Here is an 18,421-nt window from a genome sequence, read left to right on the forward strand (position 1 = left end):
TAGTGCCGGGGCTGCTTTTTTACTTCATGAAGTATTTTCAGGAAGAAGGGTAGTTTTCTTGAGCCATTATTAAACCTCTGATTCAGCGAATCTACCAGGGTAAAAACAGATTACCTGAGTAATGCTTTCAAAATTACCAGGAACTGTAGAGGTGGAGCTTTGAGAGGGAAGGACAAGTAAATATCTCATATTCTCTCCATGATTACAGCTGAAAGTTGTGTCAATTTTTTTATTAATTTTGTCAAACCTACAAGAGTTTAATAAACTAGAGTTTTTAGGTTAGTACTACAAAGAAAATACAGGGATTTCTTTAAAAACTCAAGACAACTTTTACGCCTCACTAGTGTTTGTATCTCATCTAAAACAAACAAAAACCCCTTTCTGTTAATATAAAGCACTAAAAATATCCCAATCTTCAAAATAAACCGACACATTAACTTAGCTGCTCACAATCACAGTTGTACACTGTAAAACATTTGAGCCACATTTAGTTGTCTTCTACCCTTTAAGTCAAATAAATTTAGCAAGTTGTAGATTTTGAACTAAAATGTGTGAATTTGTGAAGGATAAACCTACAGCAGTAACTTGTGTTAACTTTTTATTAATTGTTGAATAAACTAGTTTTTAGGTTAGCAACTGAAAGAAGAAAAAGAGTGGGAACTATTTCCCAGAATGCTTAGCGTCAGAAGTGCGTTACATTGATCTGACTCTTGTGTTTTATTTTAAATAAATATTTATTTAATGCAATTTCAGTTTGCAAATAATCTGGTAATAAACTTCATTATCAGATCAGAAATTGTGTTCATTCAATTTGAAACAAGAATTTAAATCATTTTAAAGTAAAATAAGAAGTTATTTTAACTGGACAATGTGAGTGAAAATAATAGAGAAATGTTTAACTAGATGAGGATAGGTTTTTTCTTGCATATTGTGAAATTATTATTTGGTTTAAGTTGAAACTCACAATTCAAGATTAATGAACTTAAAAACCAATGTTTAGACAATTTGTCTGTTGCTGAATCATCTTCATGAACTTTAATTTGAGTTAAAACCAAAACAATTTTCTTCCTGACTTAAGTTGCATTTTCAAGGCAGCAGGTGGACTTTCATTTTCAAATGTTTTACAGTGTAGTATTAACTCTCAACATCACTGGAAAAATGTCATGAAATTTTAAGTAATCTTGCAGTTCTGTTGTTTGGGTCAGGCAGTTTGTGATATGAAGCTGTAAACATAAGAAAAGCTTCTGGACAAACAGGATGGAGGTTTGTCTCACCTTTAGACAGATATCTAAAAGTGACTTCAGTCTACATCTGTTGTCAGTCTCCTTCATGTGACATCATGCAATCTTCTGCTATGACTAAGCAGGAACACGAGGTTGCTGTCGAGAGACGACTGTGAGAGGCGATGGCTGAACAGTTGCAAAAGTTGAATGTGAAAGCAATTGAAAAGGAAGGGTGGGAAGGTTTAATTCAACATCTGGATGCTATTTATGAGCTTCATATGGATGGTAATTGCTGCTGTGAGAGTAACAGTGGATAACTTCTGTCATGTGAAGCCAGACTTCGCAGTTGTTTTTATTCTCACACTCAGTGTTTTGGTATGAGTGGTCGTCCTGAAGGCGGTTTCTCTTCAGGAGAGTTTTCTGCATCTTCACTTGGGAGACCTGCTGATGAAAACTGCAGAACGGAGGAAACTCTGTCGTCTGCAAGGAGATATAAACAAAAGATAATTGGGTTTATTTATAAATGTTTCTTAGAGTATTTAGGTCTGTTTTCTTTTGTAGTTGTGTCAAAGCACAGTAATTTTACAGTTTTTACCTCTACATCTTTTTACTCAGGATAATTAGCTTCTTTTTTCCACAATGTCTGAGCCAAATGAAAGACAGTGCTGCTGTCTGTATATCATGCATAGCATTAGCTTAAATTGACCTAATTGGGACAAAAGGTTTTGTATAAGACAATTAACTTAATGGTTACTATTTATTCTGGTAAACTATCGAATTCAAGTATTATAGAGGTGGAAATAAGTATGGAAAAAGGAACAATATGTGTTTTCAGATTCCATTTCTTTACTGATTGTCAAAAAAGTCGCATCTGATCATCCATTTTTGTTTTTTGAATTGGTATTGGAGCTTTTAAATCTTTAGATAGGGTGCCACACTGTTGGATCTCTACGTTACTGACTGTCTAGTATATTTCTTGACTTCCCCTGATTCAGAAAACAAGCTGCCTTGATTGAATGATCTCTAGTTTAAAGTAAACACTTATGAATTGATTAAAGGTTTGCTGATCCATACGTACTCCTGTAACTCCTCATCAACCTTTCGCTGCAAGTTTCTTGACTTTGGACTTGGAAGTGAATACTCCTACTATGACCTAAAGCATATTATCAAACAAATCAGCTCTGTGTCACGTGTTACGTAATATGTAATAAATTGGAATGGTACATTTGAATAAAAGCATGTGGAAAAAAAGCCATTAAATCAACTGAAATCTGTTTGTGTTTAAAAAGCTTTCCCACTGTTCAAATGAATATCAGCTGGTTTAATATTAACTGATGGTTTATGAAGAGGGTTTCTTATGTTTTACTGCACATAACCGCAGTAACAGCAAATGGTTACAGCAGCATCTCTGGACTTCCAGTGAGAAAGAAGAAGAAAGAACATGAATACACCATAAAAGAGTTTCACAAACATAGAAATACCAAGCAAAGTCACTGCACAAGACTCCACTGCTGAAAAAAATGGATGTTTAAGCCTGTTTAAAGTTCCCTTCAGAAGATTTGGACAAAGAAGAATAAAGTCAGATGAGAGCAAAACACTCCTTTGATTAGAAAACAAACAAAAAAGCTGTTCCACAAAAGATTTAGTAAATGTGTACATTATTTATTATCCCCCGTGACATTCTACGGAGCCCGGTAAGGGACACAGAGGATTTTTTTTTCTTTTGCGATCTCTCACAATAACGTAGTGATGAGTTCCATAACTGAACACTGAAAGTCTTTCTTAATGTGTCCACTGTACTTTCTGCTAATATCAGGTTTTTGTAAGTTTTTTCCATCTCGTTTGTGAGATATCTGAAGTTTTATGTCTTTTTCTTGAGCATAGAAATGCACCAAACCTATGTGCAAAACACAAAAGCAAAACAGGCCAAACATGGGCTTCCATCTCTTAAGATATAAACAGAAACTTTCTGTGATAAGGAAAGAAGAGAGAACAATGACATCCAAACTATTTGGCTTATTTCTGAGTTATTTTCATGGGATAATGAGGTTATTTCTGACAGCCTTGATTGTCTTTTTGTGTTGGTCGTCTGAATGGAAACTAACGGTCAACCTTACACAAACAGACATGCAGTGAATCAATTGATTTTCAGTCAGTTTTTTGTGCTTCACTGAGGCTTTTTAAATGTGTATATATTTGAAATTTAAGCCCCGTAGGGGCTTCCGTACCAATCCAGTCTTTTACCCATAGCGTTTTTGGGGGGGATCAATTTGTTGTTCACAATCTGTGTGAATTTCATATCAACAAAAAAGTAGATTTACTTACAAAAACTTTAAGGTTTTCAGCTCCTAATTTAGCTTCGAGCACTAATAATGTTCAGCTCTCAACCAACCAATAGTCGCTAATGTTGACTTTGTGTTTTATAATACAAAAAATCAAAGAAAAAAGGAAATGAAAAGAGAAACTTATGAAATCCTTCTCCACGTGTTGCAGTCTAAACTTCTCCAGTCTTCAGGAATTTTCTGCATCTGTTTTATTTCTGTCTCTCCTGGATAACACCTTGCTGTTTCCCTCCTCATCTTAAAACAATACGACGAGAAGCGGGCCTCAGAAAGCGGAGCGCACCGTCCCCTGGACTCCTTTGTTCTCACGTCTTCCTAATGTAAACCCGCTGAATGTTCAAAGACGAGGACAGAGCGCTCTGCCTGGGGATATTCTCCAGGAAAGCCCTTACTTTACTATCAAACAACAGCAGAAGGATGGGTGGGTGTCATCACAACTGTCTCATCAACAGTGGATCAGGCTGGAGCCCTTGGAAGACAAGGAGGAAGACTAGTCTTACTGCGAGAAGCGATTGGGGTTTCATGATTCATCTAGGAGAGTTTTCTGTCTCCATGCACTCAGATCGTTGAGGAAAACAAAGATCAGGGTGCAGATCTTTGTTTTCAAGACTTCTTCTGCAAGAATACTGGTCTTCCTGCAAGAACCGATTAGAGTTTCATGATTCATCTAGGAGAGTTTTCTGTCTCCATGCACTCAGATCGTTGAGGAAAACAAAGATCAGGGCGCAGATCTTTGTTTTCTAGACCTTCTGCAAGAATACTGGTCTTCCTGCAAGAACCGATTAGAGTTTCATGATTCATCTAGGAGTTTTCTGTCTCCTTGCACTCAGATCTTTGTTTTCCTCAAAAATGAGAGTTCAAGGAGACTCTCATAGATCAACCATCTATGAGTTTTCTTTGAGGAAAACAAAGAAATGAGTGCAGATCTTTGTTTTCTAGTCTTCCTGCAAGAAATGACTGGAGTTAAACAGATTCCTGATTCATCTAGGAGAGTTTTCTGTCTCCTTGCACTCAGATCTTTAAGGAAAACATTTTGGTGACTACTCCTTCACTGGCAGGGGAAGCCTAAAGAGAGGAGTTCAGTGCTGCCAACTGGCCAAGCATATGCAGCACAAAAAGTCCCATTAAGTTATTAGATTGGCATGAAAATGAACAAATTTAGTGGTTTTCATGGCATTTGTCAAATAGGCTAGTTTAGGTTTCACCTGGCAAAAGATTCATGTGAAAATCTTTTTCCGAATTTGTCTAAACAAAAGCAAGCTTATTAACATAAAAATATTTCTACTCCCAAGAGTTCCTGACGTTCACAAGAGCATCATTCTCATATTTTACTGACCTAAACACAGTGGAACATCCGCTAAGCATTTTCTTTTACAAGTAAAACACATTTTAAAGCTTATATTCATCTTCCTCTGCAGGGTTTTTCCTCTGGGGCAAACAAAGACGATTCTGGTTGCAGCCGTAGCAAAATTATGAATTTTACGAAGCAACTTGTAAAGGTGAGCTCATCACAGTTTTCCTACTGGTTTTTTCATCCATTTTTTACCCTCTGTTGCTGAATTTGAGCAAATTGTTACTAACAAATATGATGACTACATCATATTTGCCGATACAATTATTCTTGTCATTAATCAATCAACTGGAAGTGGTGTCGATTTATTCTCTTAAATCAGAAAATGGATGTGAAAACAGCTGTAAAAGACGATTACATGCTTCCAAAACATTTTCTTGTAAAAACTTAATTCTTCTCCAGTTTAAAATTCAGTTGGTTTCCAGGCAAAATATAATCAATTTCATGAAATTTGAGGAAAAATATGGCAAAAATGGTAAGACTTTGGATACAGAACCTCTGAAAACCAATGAAGAAGAAATAAATAGAGGAATGGATGATTAAAAATAGATAAGTGGATGGAAATAAAATGTAGATAACATTTTTCTATTGTTTCCCAATGACTTATTTTTCCTGAAAATACTTTTCTGAAATTCCATACTGTAGGGGTGTCCAAACTTTTTGCTAAAAGGGGCAAAATTGTAGACTTAAATGTCCAAAAACCAAACTTAAAATCAAGCAAATAAAGTGGCTCCATATTTATTGTAGATCCAAAACTTAAAAGGGATTTTTTATGACGGTGTATTAGGGCTAGTGTAGATAGAAAAAAAGGAGTAAATTTCCTCCAAAAGCTCAGAAATTTTGTGATTAAGCTCAGAAATTTGTCTAGAAAACAAATTTTTAATGGAAATTTTTTGACATTTGAAATTCAGACATTTTTTTTTCTAACAAATTTCCTTGTTTTTTCTATGAATTGTCTGAGATGGGGGTTTTTTGGGCAAAAATGTACGGGGTGCAGCAACGTTGGATTTTCAGCAAATGTCTCTGGAAAAGCTTGGTTACAAAAACACAAAGAAAATTATATTGATAACAGTTTTTACCTTGATTACAAATTAAAAGTCTCCATCTGCATCTATCATTTTTGAATTGCAGAATCGGTCCAGGGGCCACAAATGGCCCCCGGGCCGCATTTTGGACACCCCTGCCATACTGCGTCAGTCTGTAAAGAAACTCTGTGAATGTACGCCCGTTCCCATTTGCCGGCTTTCTAATAACACGCTGGACTAGTTATTAATTATTTATTCTATTGAGGGCGACGATAAATCACGAGGTGAACTCTTCAAAGTAATTCATTAAAGCAGCATTCTGGGAAATTCATAGGGATTAATGTCTAATCAGCTCAAACATCTGCACATTATAATAAAAATAAACATGACTAAATGAGCTTCAAAATTAGGCTTTCATAAATTTATTTTGGATTCGGCGAGGCATCAAACGCCTCTCATGTATTTGCACAGATACTGGTGTAAACGCCAGCATGAATCATGTAGCTTACCGGCTGCTTAAGGTGATTAATGTGCGCAAAGATGGAAAACAAGACGACCGGTGGAACCGTTTCTGGGCTGGTTATACGGCCAGGTGAATATGACAAATTAAATTTTTACGTCTGAGTCATCTGTTAGGAATGTAATCCCCTGCAGGAGCAGAAACGGGTCAGCGCTGTGTGGGGTTCCTCTGCAAACAGCTTTTCTCACTTTGGTTAAATTTTATCTAAGGTGAACTTTCACTCGCAGTCTCAGCAGAAACCAAACGACCTGAAAGCAAAACTGCAAAAAAAATTAAATAGCCACTTAAAATGATCAGTTTCTCTGATTTAGCTTTTTATACGTTTATGTTTAAGTAAAATGAACATTGTTCTTTTACTCTGTAAACAACGGACAACATGTCTCTGAAATTACAAACAAAAATTTTGTATTTATTTGCAGAAAATGAGAAACGGTCAAAATAACAAAAAAAGATGCAGAATAAGGAAAGAGGACAAGTTATATTAATGTTTTAACTCAGGAAGAGTTCAGAAATCAACATTTGGTTGACATTTGCTTAGGAGAAATCAACAAAATATTTTTTTTTAATAAAACAAAGTTTGTTTTCTTTTAATAAGCTCATAAAACATACATTTGTTACACTACTACAATATAAACTTTGTCCATATGAATGAATGTTCTGCTTTTAAGTTGAAAAAATCCTTATTGAGATCCTTGTTCCTCAAAATTATTTTTTAAATCACAATTTTTCAAAGGATTCCTAAAATAAAAGGCTTTTTATTCACCACAGGAAGTGACTCAGGTCTTCAGTGCCTCACTTGTTTTTGTATTTAGGTATTTTTGCAGATTCTTGTTAAAAGCGAGTCGTTCTTCTCTACTGTCCCCACATGCTTGCTCAGGAGTCTGGATTGCTGCAAAATCGATAACTTGGATCAATTGGCTGAGGTTTTACTTCACTTTTTACAATTTATCATTCTATTATTTGTCAATAAACTAATTCAGATTCTTGTGCAAATTGTAACTTATGTCTTAATACTTTCCATGAGGCCAAACACTCTCAGCTGAGAGACATTCATGGGAAAAAAACTGTTTGTTTTTTTTTTAAACAACTGACTCTGTCCTTTTATAGGCATGAAGGTTTTCAGATATTTAGTTTGTTTTGTTTGTTGGAAGACCGTCATTGTTGTCAAATAAAAAGCTGCCAGAGCCCAGATATGGACATCAGTCGTGTTACAAACGGAAATTATGTCCTTTTTTTCACACAGATATGCTGGTAATGCCCTTTTAAATAAGAACGCTGTATCAAACTTCTTATTTTCCTGCAGATATGACGCATAACGTCCCCATATCACAACAGCTGCATGAAGAACACGAAGCTGTCAGAGGCACAAACGCTCCACTGCTCATCCCACAAACACGTCAGCACTTCTTTTAATGCCATTTAGCAACCATGTGGTTTCATTAGGAATCCAACCAAGAAGCTGAGCCGTGACTTCTACGTTTCGCTTAGTTGGAAAACTCACTTAGACAAAAACGTTAAATTTAGGCCTCACTTAGCTTCATCAGGCTAGTGGTTTTTATTTTACAGCTTATTTATATTAAGTATTTTGACGAATGAAAATGTACTTTATAGTCACTTTTTGAGTTTCAACTGTTTGTGACTCTTATTCCTTTTTGAGCTTGTCAGATCTTATTATGATGGAAACAATACATTACAAATTGAAAAGCACAAAAATAAAGAGTCCAAACTAAATGCAAAAAGAGCAAAATAGCAGGTATTATTACTCAGTTTTGATTTTTTGCTGAAAACCCAATGTTTATTCAAACAACTTGTTAAATGTGACCACAATCAGACTTCTGTGTGACCAGTTTACAGCGCCAAAGCGACCTGCACGTGCAGGGGAACAAAGGATCAAAGCCGCACATTGTTTACGGACGCAATAATGGATGGAGTCGTTGAGCAATGGCAGAAGACGTGATTTTCACAAGTTCATAACAACATGAAGGAAGCTAATAAAAAGAAAGCACAACTAATAGTTGGGGCATTTTCTGGAACATTGACTGCAACTTCAGCAAGGAAGTCTTTTTGGATGCAGTCAGAACCAAGAGCGGCGATTCAGAGACACAGATTTTTTCAGAAAGTTCAGGATTTGTATAATTATACATTTCAATTTACGTCCAGATTTACTGCATCTGGTTTCCTCTGGTGAAAAATTATGATGCATGTCTCACATCAGTGACGTAAAACTCAGATAAAATGCAACATGAGCGTTCAGAATGATAAATTCATATGCGATATTAAACAAGATATGGACTGTATTGATTGATTTGGGTCGTATTTGCCTGCCTAATTGATGAAAACGAGAACCTAAGTGAGAGAACCAGAACACAGATCATAAAGATAAAAAAAAAACAAGAAAAAATTGGACAGACTAATCCTACAAAATTGAATTTTCACAAGTCAATTTGCGGTAATTAAATGTTGAACTTAACAGGCTCAAAGTAATTCAGAGTTAAGAGTTTTACAGCCTGGAACTCTGAGTTCTAATTGTGGGGAAAAGCTTAGAAAGGATAATTAATAGTGCCTGCAGTAGGTCAGATGAGGTGGTTTCCTTTCTCTGAATCACTCTGTTTCAGTTCCAATAGCAAGTCACTGCTAATAAAAAATTCAGTACACTGTAAAACAGTTCAAGGTGGTTTAAGTTGAAAATAAAAGTTCACCAACTGCTTTCAAATGCAACTTAAGTCAGCAAGAAAATTGTTTTGTGTTTAACTCAGAAATTAAAGTTCATGAAAGATGTTCAGTAATATTTAATTTCAAGGATTCTATTGGTTGCTTTAAAGTTAAATAAAAAACAAACGTCCATAATATCAGTCCCCACCGTGTAAACTGTGGACTTGCAGAATGCGAGGAATGCCTCCCAAACAAGAAGGCGACCGTAGGAACCCAGTGATGCTTTCAAAGCCAAGAAAGAAACACAGAGCAACTATTGTTCCTGCTGGCACTGGTCCTAGCTGCTGCCTTCCACACTCCCATGTTTTGTAACGGAGGGTTTTGGTTCCATTGTGATAACCTTGGATGTGGAGATCCTAATTATTTACAATTATCACATCAGCACTAATTACTGACATGTCCAAAGAAAAACCTAAAAGGTGAGTTTCGTTGTTGTATGGTGAGCTAAATGGTGAAACACAAAGCTCCGTCTCGAAGCTTCTTAGCACACGCTTCCTGTAATCTATCAGCAGCATTAATATTTTAATGACCTTATTAAAGGCTTGAGAAACGCAGTGTACTTTCACAAGCCTTTATTCAAATGTTTTTTTTGTATTTTTGGTGAAACAAAAAGGACTATAGAATATTTATCCTGTGATCAATCTAAATCTGGCAGTCGACAGAATATCCCCTAAATGTTAAATTCACTGCACAACAAGTCAACACAGAAAACCTCAACCTCACTTTTGGTTCCCAAAAAGCTTGAGCCCAAGAAAATGGAAAGCTCTCATTAGCCATGAATGCAGCTTATATGGCACTTGCTCAAACTTTAACCAGTTATAAAGCAGCTTTGGGTTTGAACATCTAGCAGGTTTTCACTCAATAATAATATCTTTACCTTATGACTTACTGCTGTCACTCGGTTATCTGGACCTGCTGAAACTGCCTCCTAATGTTGACATTAAATTGTGTTGTTTATATTTATGTCATGATGTTAATTGGGTTTAAACCTAATCCTTTACCTGTGCAGGATGTTTGTTTTGGATAGGCTGGTGCTGGAGGTCAAAGGTTCACAGGTGAGTAATAAAACAAATTCACTCATAAAATAGCGACGGTTTGTGTCAAGAGTGAACTTTGTTTTCTACCCATGAAGGCACACATCTGTTATTGATCAATACGAAACTCCTAATGTCATTTTAAAACAGTAAGGCAGTCAAAATAATCCATATTTTAACCAATACTTAAGTTGGCAGATTGTAGATAAAAAGAAAAGGAAATCATTCTACTGGAAGTCACAATAATAAACATGCATAAAACCCCAAAGTCCTGACTGAATATTTTATGTTATTGTCGGTTCCTCCTTTATCATCAAGGCTTTTGTTTAGTCAACCATCAGTGTTTAATGATAATTGCTCAGTTCCTCTTAATTTCTCTAAAATACCACAACTGTGGACTGAATCTTAATTTCCAGAACATCTGAACCCAGCACTTTGTACCTAATTGAGTTTCAATGAGAGTGTTTTCAGTATTTTTGATTCCCACATTAAGGAGCGTTTAACTTCACACACTCATGAAGGCCGATGAGCTGAGAGTCCGACCACAACAAAGGCGGATCCTTCAGTTTTTCTGCAATGTGGTCTCTCGGCTGCACAATAGTTTTTGTCAAACTCTGAATTGAGAAACCAAATATGTACAAACAGCTTCTGTCAGAGTGTGAACGACGACTTCCTGTGCCAATCTTCTCCATGTGGAAGGAAATCAACTTTTCCTGTTTGTGCAGTTTCACACTGAAATCTACCACAGACACATGCGACACACATCCAACATCTAAGCCAAGCAGCAGGAGATAAAGCTGGGATGATGACTGAGGGTTTCTCAGAAGCATCAGGGGGTAAAGTCGATGTTTGGACTGCACTGGGTGGCTGGTGCCAAATCATTTCCTGAAATTGATCACATACAAAGCTCCATTTTGTGTTAGTTAGCTTTTACATAACCTGAAATATAAAATATATAAACCTTTATTCTTCAAGGAAATAAATCAATTTCAAATATTAATCTCTTTTAAAGGATATTCTAGTTATAGAGTTGCATTTATTTACATTAAATGAATAAAACGCTGGTATGAACCAAACTTGCACATATGGAAACAAACATAAATACAAATCCAACTTCAACCAAAAACCTTAGTTTGGAGCAGTTCTGGTGTAAATATCTCTTTTAAATCCATATCTCTAAGCAGTGGTTGGTTTTTAAGTGCTGATTTCGCCGTGATTTATTAAAATTGATACTGTACCAATTTACTTTGTTCAAAGGAAGGCTCATTAACGTCTTATGCATGAATAAGTGTGATCCTTTTTTGTCCTGGTTATCTTTAGTGTTAATAATGTGAAATTAATAAATTATCTGCCAAGTGTTTTAAGTAGCTGTAATAAATTTTCCAATTTGTTGCATGAAAACTTTGCATTTCAGTGAAAATTGCTGCCATGTTAGCATTTCCACACACCTGGCAGAACCATTTATAGCATTTTATTTTGACCTACAGCGAACGTTCAACTGAAAGTCCGCTGGACTTCTGCTGGTGTTTTATTTTGACGTCCAGAAAACGTCATCGCGCACGTTCGGAACGACGTTCACGTAATCTGAACATTCTAGCATGCTAGCTGAGTCCAGCCAGCGTCAGGTTTTGGTTTTGGTCAGAAAGCACACAAGACATTAATAGATTTTAAGCTACTAAATCATTTTTAAGTGTTATAAAAATTAATCTACCCGTTTCCGACTGACAAAATACAGTTGATGGGTGTTGCTGGGCAACCGGAACCATTTCAAAATCTGTCCAAATCTGGGTATGAAACAACATATTTACAGAAGTGTATCTTGGAACCAAACACTCAGAAATGTTCCCTAAAAAAGTAGCTAAGCTGTGCGGATGTTAGAGAAAGTCATAATGTGATTTATAAACAGTTATTTTTACGTTAAAATGAGTCTCGTTTCACTCCGCCGCTCTCGTGGGTTAACTTGCCCTTCTCATTGTCTGATAGGCGGGCAACCAGAAGAGGTGGGTGGGTCAGATTTGCCCTGCGTAATGTCTTGAAGGCATGACAAGAGGTTAAACTGGAACAGATTGGTTTTTCTACACAAGCTGTGAAGCTGTGTTATGTGTTTTATTCAATTGCAAATAAATAAGTGTTAAGGAGAAGTATTTAGCAAAACCTGTTCATTAGACTATGGTTAATTATTTAAGTTAAGGCTTGCAGATTATTTTTTATTATGCCCAGAGTGAAAGGAAAGTCAAGATTTAAGTGGTTAAGTCCTTAAACATTACAATTTAGTAAATTGTTAATGACGAGTAAAGTCTGAGTCTGCTGTAATGTCATCATAGTAATAAAACTCTTTAGGTAGCAGCAGTAAGGCGCCTGCCTCCATCTCTGGGAATAAACTCACCAGTTCTCCTTGAATCCATCAAACAAAGAGAAAATTCTCCAGACAGTAAGTGGTCCCGTGTTAAAACAGACTCAGAAAACAGCATGTGTTTCCTTTCGCGCTGACAGTCATTGATAATCTCAAGAGTTCGTCCACCTCGTTCTTTCCATTCTCTTTCCAACTTCACCAAAAGGAAGAAAGGGTTATGCTTGCCACTGCCGGTTCTCGCAGGATGTTTGGTAAAATAAAACAGTTCTCTAGATTCTCACGTAGCTGAGACAAGGCCTGCACTTTCTTCAGAGCAGTTTATGAAAGTGCAGAGTGCAGAACAGAACAGGAATGTTTTTAGAGACTAAACGAAAACGTACACACGCATGTGCAGAAAACAGGAGCATACACACAGTCAGAGTAAGAAAAATGCATTTTTAAAAACAAATATAGGAGTTACTTTGCTTTGAGGGTGAAATTTTTAAGAGTGAAAGTGAAAAAATGACTTGGCTTTTTAAAAGTGTACAGTATTAATAAAACTTGGGGGAAAAAACAGACAGTATTTCATAATTTCTTTTAGATCCATAGAAAAACTTTTGAATGAGAAAAACTTGTGTAATGCTGGGTTTGGATGAAAGGAGGGTTTACCTGTTTTGGCACACAATAGTTCCCTTTTCAATGCCCAGATGGTATCGTTATAAAAATGAGAGTCCTTTAAGTATTTCCCAGATCTGAACAAGCCTGGAAAAGTATTTCATATTTTCAGATTTTATTCCTCCTCATTTGTTTATCCATTCATCTTTCCCCATTTATCTATCCATTAGGTCTTCTGCTTCTCCAATCTGCATCTCATCTGTGTAAGCCTGACCTTGACAGAAATGTATTCTTTAAATTTATGGAGAATTTATATGGTAAAACTGTAAATTTGAGTCTGAAGCATGTGGTATTTGGTCAGGAATAATGTGTGAGAACTCAGTCGATATCTTTTTCTAAGATAATAAAAATAATTTGTTAACACTTTATTTGACAGGTTGTGCATAAGACTGACATGGGACTGTCATCAGCACGACATATCGCCTGTCATGAACTGTTGTCATGGTAAATAATTAAACTTTTAATTCCATTAAAACTCAATCAAAAGTGTCAACTTTGTATTAAGTGTCATTATTTACCGAACGACAGTCATAAGTATTCATGAAGACTCTTTTATGTTCATAACAGGTGTTATATTATGTTTATGACAGTATTACGTCAGCCTTAAGACACCCCTTCAACTAAAGTGTTACTAATTAAAAATGTTTACTTTTAATGAAGTTTAGTTATATTTAGCCAGGTAAATTTTCATCCATCCACCCATCATGCATCAGAAACCTTCTAATGCTCAAATTACTGACCGTAATCTTCACTTTGCTCATTACTTTGACCAATCAAAGCGAGCCATTTAAAGAACGGCGAATGCTTTCAAAAGGCAACATTTCCAGACTTGTGTGTGACTTTTCTCACACGGTTTGCATAAACACACAGTCTTATCTTCTGCCTGTGTTGCTTGGCATTGACCTCATCAGCTCCCTTGGCCCGCTGCTGCAGTCTGAGAGGCTCAGGCCACCCACCGCCGCCGCTGCGAACAAGCCCAGCTCTGTAAGAGGCTGGTAGCAGCGTGGCGTTTTCCTGCTCTGGGCTCCACGTAGGAACGCAAGCGCCAATTATCTCAGCATGGGGAAATAGACACGTCTGTGTACAGGAAGCAAAGACTTTACTGTTGCAGAAAGTTATGCCATAAAACGATTCAGATAGGCATACATGAATTCACAACAAAAATGAACTAATTATGATTTTTTTATGGTGTGGTATCGTAAAAGAACAGGGAGGTAAGTAAAAACTAAATGTTTTCAGTTTGTGCAATGATGTTTGATGGATGTGGCTAATGATCAAGCATGATTGGATTGGTCCATCTTGTTTTATGGGAGAAGATATGTGAAAAAGATATCTACAGTTCACTTAATGTTTACTCGTAAAATGCAAAAAGATAAAAATAAAGTAAAATGAGTAACTAGTTTGGTCTTATTGCCTCCATGTTATTAGTTAGGCAACCATTTTAAAGTAACTTAAAAAATGTTCATGTGAAAAAGCCAGACAGTATTTGGAAATATACTTTTTCAGATAAAATAGGCAAGAAATAAAAAAATTAATGAAAATAAATTGCATACATCCGTTTTGGCATGGCGAAGATTTGGGCTTCTCATGTTCTTATCCAGTAAAATCTGATGAAATTATTCTAATTTATTTAAAAGCATGCTTATGGTGCGTTATCCTGAGAAAGCAGACAGCAAAAATACTTCCAACGTTAATCAGGCAGTAAAAGGTCATTAATAAAATTTAAATGTCTGCACAAGGTGTTCAATTCATTCAAAGTTCATCTCTCTCATCGCTGATTATCACTAACCTTTCAGTAATGCATGCCTAAGATGCATAACTGTTGATCAAGTTATTAACTGAAGGAATAATTGTTTCATAATTCTACAGTTAAAATTGCACGTTCTTTTTTTATTTTTATGGAAACACGTCCAAACAATTTCCAGAAGCCAGAGATCCTCTTTTCCAAAAACTGTTCATCTGGTGGATTCCTCCTGCTAAAAAAAACAGCCTCAGGTAAGATGACTCACGGCTTGTGTGCCAGACGAAGATGGCGTGGATTATAGGCAGCTGCTGAGAGGAAGTGGACCGAGCGTCTGATGTGAAATGAGCAAAGACGACACAACAGACATATGAATGAATCGTATTTCCTGAAGTTTCAGGCTTGAAATGTGTTGCGAATGAAGTATGAGGGATTCACAGTACAGTTATTTGATGCTTTTATGTCTCAAAACAACACTGGTTCATAAGTTGAGTTCAGGAACTGCTTAAAGGCCGAGTGATTCATAGGTCCAAGTCACACAAACAGGCAAAATGTGTCACGTACAAGGTGGAAAATAATAATAAACAAGGCACAACTTTGTAGATATTAAAAAAAATCTTAGAAATGGTTCTGCAGAAATGGCTTTTTCACCATCTGTGCTAAAGAGCACAACAATGATGAAGCCGTTTTTATGAGTTGAATATTAATTTTACTTCAAATGGAAGCTGAAGAAGTTGATGAGTGAGAGAAAAGTTGTGAGCAGAGGCCAAGAAAACTGGAGTCACAGTTGTTTTTGGAAATATTTAGCATTGCACCGCAGAATACTGCAATGTTTGTTTGTTTTTTGTGATCGTTCGCAGCACCTTTTTCAAGAAGTGTCGGTTAAAGTTGAGATTTCTGTTTTTGCCATAACATGGATGACAAAAAAGTTGAAATTGCTGCACATAGCTTTCCCAAAATGACAGGATTTTTAAAGTGCAAATAACATTTTCAGGTAAGTTACAGAAATAAAATTTAAATGAAATCACGTCCTGAAGAGTTGTCAAAGTGAAAAAGAAGAGTTAACATGAAAAGTGTGCACAGGATAAGCAAATCCTGCAGAAAATCTGCAAAAAAAGAAAGAACAAGGCTAATTTTACTGTGTCACGTTTTACCAAGAGACTTCAAGAAACAGGAAGTTAAATTCGACGGGGCTGGGGGTCTAAAGAGATTGGTCAAAATTCAGAAGAGTTGCTTAATTATGAAAGAAAGAAAAGTGACAAATCTGAGGAGAAGTTGTATCAAATAAATGCGATGTACATTCTGATATCAGCATTTTTTTCGTTTTGTCCAAACGAATGGTGATAAAATCGCAAAGTGTGCCGAGTTTCATCTCAAAGTAAAAAGTTTGAGTCATGCAAACAGAAGACAGCTGAGTTAGCAATCACTGCAGCCAGATGTGGAGGCCTTTTGCTTTGGACTGGTTCAATATGTGCAACTTAAACTAAATTGAGAAAATGACACATTAGTGATTTTCGTCCACTTCATTAAAATTGGAAAAGCTTGAATCTGAACTTGCATCCAAGAATTTGTTTTGATGATCTTCTGGAATTTGTGGCGTATTCACAACAATAGCTTGCTAACAAACAAATCTATTTTTATTAAACCCGAGTCCATGATTAAACACATTTCTCTGCTTAATCTAGATTTCCAACCCTATTATTAGCAATTTCAGAGTTATACAAGGAATTTGTTCTCAACACAATCACGCCCCATGCTCCAAAACTTTGGTTCAAAGTCTTAAGAAAAGTGCCCGATTAAAGCTCTGTGAATGGTTCAGAGTGAGGAAATGGAGTGTGCTACAAACCATCAAATTAGAAGCAAATGGGCCAGAACTATATTAGGGGAAATCACATCAAAGCTGTCCAACTTTTAATGGATTGGGAAGTGGATTAAAAAATAGAAAAAAAGGAATTAGCAAATTTTCCAGGAATCTGTTTCAGTTTGGAAAAAGTTATGTAACATGTACACTTCTCTCTTTTTCCTCCTTATGGTTAAACGGTTCCCCAGTGGTCCACAGCGTCCGCTCAGACAAAGAAAGTGAACAAAAGCTTGTGATTTGAGGCCAAAGTGAGTGAAATCTGCTTATTGGAGTTCTTTTTTGTGTTGGTTTCTAGGCTCAGCAGGGAGTCACGTTTATTACCGCTTCATCACAGAGAGCAGGCAGCGAGAAAAACAGCTGATTAGGACAGATGCGAACCTTTCAACAGCTAATCCACAGAAGAAGTCATGTCAGTCAAAGAGCATGAGTATTTTCACTGAGACATAAATCTAAATCAATGAGTCAGGGTGGATTTAAGAACAAATCTAAATAGTTTTAAGCATGCCATTTGAAGAGCAATCAGAAGATTGTATTTTGCTTTTCCATAAAATCATCAGTAATAATAAAAAATATTGATTGTGCTTGGATCATAATGGCCCACATGTGAAATCCATGAGATGAGACGCAATAAAAAGATCATTACGCAACAACATTTTAGCAAGGTTAAGAGAATTTCTATCCATTTTCACCCACAGTCTCAGTCTTACGTCCTTGGGAACAGTTTTTGTCTGACACGGCTTCAGTGATGTAAAATACCTCCACTAATGAAAATAAGATGTTAATCTCGTTAAAATGGCAGGAGCAGGTTGAACTGAAAAGCTTTAGCCAACTTAAGCCAGCGACTCTTGTTCTCCTTTATCCCAAAAGTCCAACAAATGTCCACTTAGGTGCACAGCTTTATTATCTTGACATGTAGCAGTTTTACTAAGAACAGGATGATCTCTGTTTTCAACAGCAACAGTTCCTCTCTCTCTGCAAAACAACAGGCCTGGAGGATTAAACCACATCCTTCCGATTTATTAAACTTACAAGCAAAGGAATGTGAAGCATCTCTACCCAGCTGGTATTAAAAAAATAAGTAAAATTAACGTTCTGTATGGATGCACACTAAAAATGCTGGGCTAAAAACAAACCAACTTGGGTCAAATTTGGACCAACCCAACACTGGGTTATTTTAACTCAACTGGGTTGGGTTGATGGTTTGGCCCAGCATACTGGGTTATGGCAACTCACCAAATGTTGAGTTAAATTGACAATTTTTAAAGTAAAAATGACACAAGATTGGGTCATTTTTAATGCAAAGTGCCAATTTTGCATTAAAGTGTAATTATAAACAAAATGACACAAAGTTGGCATTTCTAATGGACTTTTAATTCAACTTTTAAAGCAACTTTGCATTAAAAGTGTCATTATTTACCGAATGACACTTCATGACAACAGTCAGACATTCATAAAGACTCCTTCATGTTTATGACACTGTCATGTCAGTCTTGTGCACACCGTCAAATTAAGTGTTACCGTTGCATTTACCGTCAAAAATAAGCGGAAATATTTCCAAATCAGAACTTTTATTTTTAACACACACACACACACACAAAAAAAAAG

At 36.3% G+C, this 18,421-nt stretch overlaps 1 long non-coding RNA gene across 1 annotated transcript; it reads right to left on the reverse strand.

Moving 5' to 3' along the window:
- Positions 1-1,442: 1,442 nt before the first annotated feature.
- LOC106960671 (uncharacterized) lies at positions 1,443-12,864 on the reverse strand. Its single transcript, XR_001427616.1, has 2 exons — positions 12,594-12,864; positions 1,443-1,703 (listed from the first exon to the last, which is right to left on the reverse strand). It is a non-coding gene; the product is annotated as an uncharacterized LOC106960671 (long non-coding RNA).
- Positions 12,865-18,421: the final 5,557 nt, after the last annotated feature.

Source organism: Poecilia latipinna, unplaced genomic scaffold (assembly GCF_001443285.1).
Source record: "Poecilia latipinna isolate Pla-1442-1.1 unplaced genomic scaffold, P_latipinna-1.0 Scaffold55, whole genome shotgun sequence".
In the NCBI taxonomy this organism is placed as follows: Eukaryota; Metazoa; Chordata; class Actinopteri; order Cyprinodontiformes; family Poeciliidae; genus Poecilia; species Poecilia latipinna.